Consider the following 6,389-nt stretch of genomic DNA (forward strand, 5'->3'; position numbering starts at 1 on the left):
AGCTTGAGACTTCCTTCACATTCAGTCACTGTGATATGCTTTGGTTTTTGTTCCCAGCTAGATTGCCAAGGTCCTTGAACACAGACTTCTTTGTTTTCATCTACTTGAAAAGCGGGGAGAGAGAGAGAGAGAGAGAGAGAGAGAGAGAGAGAGAGAGAAGCACTTCCACCCACTGGTTTACTCCCTGGATGCCCACAACAGCCAGAACTGAGTCAGGCTGAAGCCAGAAGCCCAGAACTCCATTAGGTGGGTAGCAGGGACCCCTGCATTTGAGTCCTTATTTGATGTCTCCCAGGATGCATTAACAGGAAGTTGGATCGGAAGACAGATAGCTGACTCAGCCCGGCACTCCGATATGGAATGTGGGCGTCCTGAGCAGTGATTCAAACTGATCAACCTCTCCTCTTTTAATTTGAGAGGAGAGACAGAGATAGAGAAAGAGCTCCCATCCTCTGGTTTACTCTCCAAATCAGCTGGGGCTGGGCCAGGCCAAAGCCAAGAGCAGGGAACTCACTCCAGTCTCTCATGTGGGTGGTAGAGACCCAACTACTTAAGACATCACTTCTGCCTCCCAGGGTGTGCACTAACAGGAAGCTGGAGTCAGGAGAGGAGCTGGGACTTGAACCCAGGTACTGTGATACGGCCTGTGAGCCTTTCAAGTGGTGTCTTAACTGCTAGACTAACTCACCCCAAGCACAGAGAGTTTATATTTTATACTTTAAAATTTGCTAGTTTTTTATTGCTTTATATTTTAAAATTTCTGTAATGTTTGCTGATACATTCTAATTTAGATTTACAAGCTTAGGTGTCACTTCTCTGTCTGTAAGACCCTTAGCTGGTGAACGTCATCCACTCTTACAGAGCCAATTGATGAAGTTACGTTGGGGCTGCCCACCTATCTGTGTCTCAGACGTCTCGTCCGTGCTGCAGGCTGGGGTGTCGCAGTACCTCTGGCTTGTTATATCCGGAACGGAGCTTGTCGTCTCCAAGACACCTCTTCCTTCTTCAGTCTTCTCCATCCCAGGGAACACAGCTCCAGCCCCACCCCCACCCCCATAATTTGTTCGAGTCAGCACTGGGGAGTCACTCCTGATCTCTTCCTGTATTTCTTCACCTCCCCACTACCTGTTAATCATCCCATGCCATCCACCAGTTCCATATCCTAAACAGCTTTTTCCTGTTTTGCATTTTTTTTCAAATCAGGTTAGGATTCATATAAAATTAACCATTTCAAGGGTATGAGTCATTGGTGCTTAATATACCTGGAATGTTGCATAATCAGTTCCAAGGCACTTTCATTTCCTACAAAGGAAATCCTGCACGTGTTAGAGTCACCATGCACTCGCTTCATCCCCTAGCTCCTGGCAACCACCATCCGGCTTTCTGTCTATGGAGTTCTTTATTTGGGGTATTTCACACAAGTGGAACCATGAACTATGTGACCTTTATAACTGATTTCTTCCCTTGACATGTTTTCAAGGTTAACCCACATTGTAGCACGTTATCAGTACTTTATTCCTTTTTTATGGCTAGGTAATATTCCATATGGGGAAACAATGCATTTTGTTTATCCATCCACCCACCCATCCATCCATCCATCCATCATCCACAGACTTTTGGGCGGTGTTCATCTTGTGGCTACTGTAGATAGTGCTTCTGTCAACATCCACGTACATGTTCTTGTCAGAATACATTCCGTTTTGCATTTCTTTTAACCATGTACTTAGAAGTGGACTTGCTGGGGGATAAAGCAATTCTGAGTTTAAACTTCTGAGGCAACACCAACTGTTTTCCACAGCTCGTGCACCATTTTCCGTTCCCACCAGCAAGTGTACAAGGGCTCCGGTCTCTCCACATTCTTGCCAGCATTTGTTATTTTCCATTTTTAAATTATTGTCAACCTAGTGGATTCAAAGTAGTATCCCACTGTGATTTTGACTTGGATTTCCTAAGTGATTAACCTAAATAACTTTTTTAAAGAAGAAAATTCCTTTTTTTTAATTTTAAAGGATTTATTTATTTATTTGAAAGTGTTACAGAGAGGCAGAGGCAGAGGTGGAGAGAGAGAGAGAGAGAGAGAGAGAGAGAGAGAGAGAAGTCTTCCATTCACTGGTTCACTCCCCAGATGGCTGCATGGTCATGGCTGTGCTGATCCAAAGCCAGGAGCCAGGGGCTGCTTCTGGGTCTCCCACATGGATGCAGGGGCCCAAGGATTTGGGCCATCTTCTACTGCTTTCCCAGGCCATAGCAGAGAGCTGGATCAGAAGTGGAGCAGCCGGGACTAGAACCGGTGCCCATATGGGATGCCAGCACCGAAGGTGGTGCTTTCACTCCCTATGCCAAGCGCCAGCCCCAACCTAAATAACGTTTTTTTTTTTCCAAAGAATTATTTTTTTTATTTATTTGTAAGACAGATTTACAGAGAAAGATAGAGCCAGAGAGACAGAGGGAGAGGTCTTCCATTCCCCTGGCTGGTTCACTCCCCAAATGGCTACAATGGCCAGAGCTGAGCTGATCCAAAGCCAGGAGCCAGGAGCTTCTTCTGGGTCTCCCACACAGGTGCAGGGGCCCAAGGAGTTGGGCCATCCTCTGCTGCTTTCCCAGGCCATAGCAGAGAGCTGGATCAGAAGTGGAGCAGCCGGGCTCGACCTGGCACTCATATGGGATGCCGGCACTGCAGGCAACAGCTTCAACCGCTACACCACAGTGCCAGCCCCAACAAAAATAACTTTTAAATCTACCTGCCTTTCTCCAATTCACTGACTTCCTTTTCCACCTGTTATGCTAGTAGCTTTCTTTATAGGGTAATTACTAGGATCATGTGAGTCTGTATGAACTGTTGCTGGCATACAGTACATACTGTGCATGAATTAGAAAGAAGGACTTAAAGGAAGGAAAGGAGAAACGAAGGGCTTCGTCACTGTACTTCCCTTTCCTATTGTCTTCGAGTCTAAGGCCAGAATCCCTCTCCTGCCCTACAAGGTCCAAACCGGAACCCCTGCAGTCTAATGAAAGTCTCAGGTTCTCACTGGCCTGGTAGGCTTTGTGCTCTAGATTCTGTCTGGTATGCCTACTCGTTCCCCCAGCTCTGCGCCTAGTTAACTCTTTATTTTTATTTTTTGACAGGCAGAGTGGACAGTGAGAGAGAGAGAGACAGAGAGAAAGGTCTTCCTTTTCTGTTGGTTCACCCCCCAGTGGCTGCTGCGGCCGGCGCACCGCGCTGATCCGATGGCAGAAGCCAGGTACTTCTGGTCTCCCATGGGGTGCAGGGCCCAAGGACCTGGGCCATCCTCCACTGCACTCCCGGGCCACAGCAGAGAGCTGGCCTGGAAGAGGGGCAACCAGGACAGAATCCAGTGCCCCGACTGGGACTAGAACCTGGTGTGCCAGCGCCGCAAGGCGGAGGATTAGCCTAGTGAGCCGCGGTGCCGGCCTAACTCTTATCCAACCTTGAATCCCCAGCTTAAAGCCTGCCCGCATCACCACAGAGGACTCCCGATTTCCCAGCCCCAGCACGATGAGATATGAGAAAAGAAGATATTATCTTCTAATCTGTGTAAGAGAGCCACCGGGCTTCTTGCTTTAGAAGGCACTATGAGGGGCTTTCACAAAGTTCATGGAAATGCAAATTATAAATTATGCCTGGATTTCACGTTTTTTGGCACCAGAGTAGACTTATCTTTTGATTTTGTTTTTCTGTGATCTTTTTCAAGTCCATCAAAGAGTCAAGTTACTAAAAACACAGGAATGTTTCTGTCACTTGGGATTTAGCATTCAGTACTGGCATACAGCAGCCTGTAACCCTGAACACATTGTTTAAAAAAATATTTTCTTTATTTTAAAGCTGAAAGAGAGGAAGAAAGAGAGAGAGAGAGATCTTCCACATGCTGGTATGCTCCCAACCAGGACTGAACCAGAATAAAGCCAGGAGCCAGGAACTTTATCCGGGCCTCCCATGTGGGTGACAGGGGTCCAAGTACTGGGGCCGTCTTCTGCTCTCCCAGACACATCAGCAGGGAGCTGGACTGGAAGCAGAGCAGCAGGACTTGAACTGGCGCTCATATGGGATGCCGGCATCGAAGTCAATGGCTTAAACTGCTGTGCCACACACTGGCATCCTGAACCCATTCTTGAGACTATAAGCGATCCATGCCCCAGGGAAGCTCTTCTCTACGTATCTTGCCCTAGGTCTTATTTATTCAAATTGGTAAATAAGGGTGGGCCTTTGGCACAGCAATTAAGATGCTGCTTGGGATGCCAGTATCTCAGATCAGAGTGCCTGGGTCCAGTCCCAGCTCTGCTTCTGATTCCAGCTTCCTGCTCAAGGGCACCCTGGGAGGCAGCAGGTGATGGCTCAAGTACTCGGGTCCCTGCCACCCATGTGGGAGATCCGGACAGAGTTCTGGGATCCAGCCTTTGTCCTGACCCAGTCCCAGTCCCAGTCCCAGTCCCAGCTGTTGTGGGCATTTGGGGAGTGAACCGGCAGATGGATGTTCTCCATCTCTGTGCCTTTCAAATAAATAAAGGTGGCATATGCTTATCATGTACATGTTTTGAAATACACACTAAAAGCATGGAACGCCTCACAGGTTTTTGCGTCATGCTCGCGCAGGGGCCGTGCACATCTACTCTGTGGTACTCCGGTATGTGCTGTGGGAGCAAGCATCCAGGTGAGTGTCCGAGCGCTCCGAGGTCTGCGGCTTGTGTCACTGGGAACTTTGGACACAGGCGTGGCCTTGGAGTGCAGGGAGGAATGGAACTGTCCCAGTGCTTGGCCAAGAGCAAAGAAGACGAACTTGTCGAAGCTTCCTCTTGGCTAGCAAGTCTACAGCCGAGGCTTGCGTGCCGCGGTGTGCCCAGCAGCGCTGAGCGTCCATTTTCTTGCTTCTCTCTGCATTTCCAGGCCTGGATCTGGAGGTCCCCATGAATTAGTGTCGTTTTTGCAACATTAGCGGCTGAGGAATGTTTTGTAGTATTAAGTAATTGATGTTACTCTTCAACTTTATTTTGTTTTCTTCTTCAACTTTTATATATGTAGGTCTAAATATAACATGTGTGAAATACAATACTATTTAGAGCGACACTAGACACTAGAATTACACAGTTTCATCTCAATTGAAATAGAACCAGATTTTCAAAAACAAAGGTAATGAAATACTCAGCTCCTACATGAGGACTTTACCTCCTATTATCTTCCCGAGAAGAAAAAGGTATGGGGTTTAGGTTCAAAATCAAGAGATTCCAGCCAAACTTTTCTTTACCTTTTCCATTCTCTTTGCTGATCAATGTTTTGTCTTCCTTCTCATTTGCAGTAGCGGGGTACGAGTAAGAAGCCTGACACACAGGGCTGTCTGCTGCAGCTCTTGCAAGGTGGAAGTGGGGGGTGGTAGACGGGTGGGGGACTGTCCCAGGTCCATTGCCCCATCTGGTCCAGGGTCTCGGGGCTCACAGTGTCCCGGCCAAGCCAGCACTTTGAGCTGCTCTCTCCAGAAGCCCTCAGGGGGCACTAGGCTGGGGCATTTGTGTTCTCAGGGGCAGGGCTGGGGGCAGTTCCCTCCCAGGGGCATCCCACCCCACTCTGGGGGTTCAAGGCAGGAAGAAGGTGGTGAGACTGGATGGGGCAGGGGTGCCTGCTTACTCTTCTCCCAGGTCCTCCACAGATCACTAAACACTTGGTTGTCCCTAAACTCAGAGAAGGTAAATGAACTGAACCAGAAGCTGGGGCTGAGGGCAACAAGAAATCCCGGCAGATGGAGAGGCTGGCCAGGGGAGCACCGAGAATGAGAGCTGCAAACAAATCCAAGGCTCAGTCCTTGCCAGCTCCCTGGATCATAATGGATGGGCCACGTGGCACAGGTTCTTGGGGCCAGCAACATGGTGCAAGTGAAGATTTCTGACTTGCATTTTAATTCTGGGGCGGTTCCTCAAGAACCGGGTCAGTGGGGCCGCTGTTGTGCGCGGCAGTTTAAGTCGCAACCCCGGGATCCCATTGGAGCGCCAGCTTGCGTCTCAGCTGCTCCACTTCCCATCCAGCTCCCTGCTGATGCATCTGGGAACGCAGCAGAGGGTGGTCCAAGTACCTGGGCCCCTGCCACCCATGGGGGAGAGCCATCTGGGGAGTGAACCAGCGGATGGAAGAGCTCTGCCTCTGAAATGAACAAACCTTAAAAGGAAAGAACTGTGTCATCTTGGGCAAATGGCTTTCCTGAATTTCCCTTTCTTCTTTGGTAAAATTAGCACAGGCCTTGGCTTTAGTTAGCCTCCGCCCTTAATACCTGTATGACCTTGGACAACCTTGGGTTACTTAACCTTGGCAGTAACACCTCAAAGTTGTATTAGTCTGTTTGCTTTTTTTTGACAGGCAAAGTTACACAGTGAGAGAGACAGAG

This window comes from Oryctolagus cuniculus, chromosome 13 (assembly GCF_964237555.1).
Source record: "Oryctolagus cuniculus chromosome 13, mOryCun1.1, whole genome shotgun sequence".
Classification (NCBI taxonomy): Eukaryota; Metazoa; Chordata; class Mammalia; order Lagomorpha; family Leporidae; genus Oryctolagus; species Oryctolagus cuniculus.